Source organism: Mytilus galloprovincialis, chromosome 12 (genome assembly GCF_965363235.1).
Source record: "Mytilus galloprovincialis chromosome 12, xbMytGall1.hap1.1, whole genome shotgun sequence".
Classification (NCBI taxonomy): Eukaryota; Metazoa; Mollusca; class Bivalvia; order Mytilida; family Mytilidae; genus Mytilus; species Mytilus galloprovincialis.
Window position 1 is genome coordinate 17,584,092 of NC_134849.1, and position 3,698 is coordinate 17,587,789.

The 3,698-nt window shown below is 35.3% G+C and overlaps 1 long non-coding RNA gene across 1 annotated transcript; it reads right to left on the minus strand.

Annotated features, from left to right (window-relative positions):
* Positions 1 to 429: 429 nt before the first annotated feature.
* LOC143055074 (uncharacterized) lies at positions 430 to 2,801 on the minus strand. The gene is made up of 3 exons (XR_012971936.1): positions 1,802 to 2,801; positions 1,130 to 1,276; positions 430 to 790 (listed from the first exon to the last, which is right to left on the minus strand). It is a non-coding gene; the product is annotated as an uncharacterized LOC143055074 (long non-coding RNA).
* Between the last annotated feature and the right edge of the window lie 897 nt (positions 2,802 to 3,698).

Sequence of the window (3,698 nt, forward strand, 5' to 3'; positions counted from 1 at the left end):
CGGTTGCCACATGTTTAAACAACAGAATAATTAATATATAGATTCTACCACTGAATCAAGTGTGATACGGTATTTATTCACTCGAGACAGTTAAATTTTCAAATATAAAACACGAGGATTGCCGAGTGTTTTAAATATTTAAAATTTAAATGTCAAGATTGGATAAATATCGTATTACACGAAATATAGTGGTGGAATCTGTTTCTCTTATAATTTTTGACGACATTTAGTCAAAATTGATACTTTCTTTACAATGTTCCGCAAAAAGTTGTGTTCTTTATATGTGACGTCATCAGGCATGGTCGCCTTTTTTCATGACGTCACAATAGAAAATTCTATGGAAAGCAAGAAAATGTGACGTCATAATTAAATTTCGACCAATAAAGTACTGAGATCAAATGAACCACACGTTAATTAAATTTTGATAATCAATGGGTTGGGAAAGGGACAAATAAGGGATAAGCCGAAGAATTAGAGAAATTAAACTTTACCACATGAAAAAAGAGGTTTTATTTTCAAAATATTACAAATAATACAACTTATTATAGAAATACAAATGTCAACCTCTGTGATGTACCACAATGTATAGGACTCAATTTTGAAATATTATCAGTCCAAATCAGGAGTATTTATTTTCTTTGACGGCAGAATTTTGGATTCATTAAGTCTTGCTTTTTCCCATCTCACACCCAGTGAACCTTTCTGAATTGCATTTCTGTTGGTTGAAATATATTTCTCTTTTCTTTTCCCAGTCGCCCGACGCCTTTGTTGACTGTCAAAAAAGTGATCCCTGAAAGTATATATTGTTGTATCTTAATTATCTATGTAATGAAAAGAAATGATATGCGGGTAAATTTTTATATTATAATAAGGCACAGATTTTGATTTTTCATTGGTTGACGGAGATTTATTTTTTCAATCGACATTAAACTAGGCTTCAGACCTTATGACGATGGTTGGTACTCCTAGTTTGCGACTACAATACAAATTGAAGAATACCACACCATGTAGGGATAACACGCAGATAACAAAAAACAGTGCTGGGTTGAACCTTGTTTTATAGCGTACCTCATAAATTTCTCTATATACTGAATGTATTAAATAGAGCGAATCTTTTATATAAACCTACTGTAGGTCAATAGAGCCTGAAAATTCTGTTTTGGGAACTTCACTTTTGAATAATGTCCTATCTGCGTCATCCTTATTTTCAACTTTACTTTGGTTTTGCTGCACTACATTATACACGGTGCTCCTTGATGTTCTGTATGCAAATGTTCTGAAAGAGAGATATTATTTGCTGTCAGTAAAATAGTTTAATGAGAACACATCTTTTAAATAAGTTCAATAGTTTCTCTGTTATATGTTTAATCACCGAAAAAAACAATAAATAGATATTTCTTAGTGCCATGGACATATTTTCGTTCTACTAGTAAAGCTTGAATTATATTTGTTTGGCAGAAACAAACCATATCTAGCTGATGGGTATAATGTGACATGGAAACGAATGAAGCACATAGTATTACAGTCTTCAGAAAGACTTTTCTCCCTACGGTGAAAACTTTAATTTTATAGTTTTCAAGCCAACCAGTCTATCATCTAACTCCTAAATGCCACGGGCGTGATGGTTAAGCATGATGTACCAATTAAAAGTCTTTGATGTGACGTGGTCAGGATCTAACCAACTACTTCCCAGAATCGATCCGTGATATATATAAATAATATAGCATTAAATGAACGCATAGTGTATCTATGCCATATGTATTTGTCATCAAATAACAACATCACATTTATTCTTAGTTACCTTTCAGAATCAAGTCTAGTTTGCATTTGCTCCACTGCACAACCAAGGAAAAAGCTGAAGTTATCAACTGTTACAGTGCCATGTCCAGATTTGTCTTGATTTGTCAATTCAGCAAAAAATGTTTCCCCCATCATACTGCTAAAGGCTCTAACATTATATGCGTTTTTCTTACAGAGGCTATATAAGAATGTTTTGGCATCTATATTTGAAATAAGTGCCTCCCATAACTGAGCTGGCCATCCTTTTATATACATAACTTTTGGTGGAAAGGTCGCAAAATCAATTCCAGCCAATAGTCGTTTGCGTAGTGATAGTCTCATTTTAATTCTTTGAAGTGCGGGTATTCCCGGATCATCTTCCGCTTTCCACCATGACCTGATGTGGTTACAAAGTGATGCTGCTTTGAAATCACCATTTTTTAGCATTTCCTTTTCAACTGCCTCACTAAAATGTGTTAAAGCCATTGAAGCTGACATTGGATCTGCGACGTCTTCCACCATGGCCAGTGACAAAAAAGTTGTTTTCTGGAGAGCAACTTTAATACATGGTTTATTATCTAAGTTCTCTATTCCACCTTTACAACATTTTCGACGTGCTCGAGTTAACAAATGTGTTGAGTCTATGCAACAAACTTCAAGTTGTTCACGAGCTGAACTAAACTCGGGATAATAAAACCAAGAATGCTGTTCCTGTAAATCTGCTATTGTAACATCTTCTCGAACAGACATTTGGGACTTCCAGACAGCAAGACGATCGGGCCAGATGTACTCTGTAAATGATTTATTCAGGACTTGTTTCGGTACTTTTGTTGAGAGAGCACTCAATGTTAAATCTTTGAGAGATTTTACCTTTTTCTGTTTTCTGTTTTGGTCTGTTTTGTTTAAAACTACACTGTTTAAGTCCAGTCCTAGCAGTTCCGATATGTGGTTCACTTTTGCATTTTTTCGGTCCGACTCCCGAATTTTCACACCACGTGTTTTAGATAAGTATCGAGCTATAATTCACAGATCAACGTCTCTTAAAGCTAAAAGACCTTTCACAGTGCTGCATTTTTCCAACAAATTTTCAGATGAGATATCTGTCCATTGATTCTTAGTGTTTGTGCTTTTGTTGGTTCGAAGCATAGCTAATATGTGTTTTGATTCTTCAGTATTAATCATAGAACTAATCACATCGTCGTTTACCAATTCCATTGGAGATTCGCCACCATCATTTACGGTGTTTTCGCTACTGAATATTGGAGAAAGATCAAAATCCTCAGACTGAATTGGTACTTCCTGCAACTCCTGCATATGTTGAATCTCAGTTTTCCAAGCATCATTGTCAACATTGCACGATTGAAGTTCTTCATTATCAGTTGTTACATGAGACAAAACATCAGAATTAGTCGTTTCATTTGCCATATGTTCGTTTATTTGTATTACTTCGATTGGAACATGATCAAGGAGAAGTGTAGCAAGAATGGAAGTTTCACTTTCTGAATCATTAACTGACAGTGTACTTTTTCTGAATGCGATTCCACGCTTCCAATGAAATAAATGGCAGCCTCTCACCTTCTGGTAGCCATACAGATTTGTGTACTCGTTTAATACTAGTCACTCTACTGTACTCTGGATATTCACATAAACTCGTTGTCCCTTCTTCTTTCGTCCATGTCGTCCATGTAAAAGCTTTTCCAAGATTTGAAAGCACTTTTATAATATCGGATTTCGAAGTCCTTTCAACTTCTTGCCAAACATCTTTCTGTAGTTGATAGATCGTAAGTGGTTTTCCTGACGCAGATCGCGTTACTATGTTGTGCCATTGTCCATCGAACGAGACAGCGGAATGTGGATGCCAGCTTTATGACATTCGGTAAGCACCTTTTCTAACACTTTTCTCACAGTTACTGTTGAAA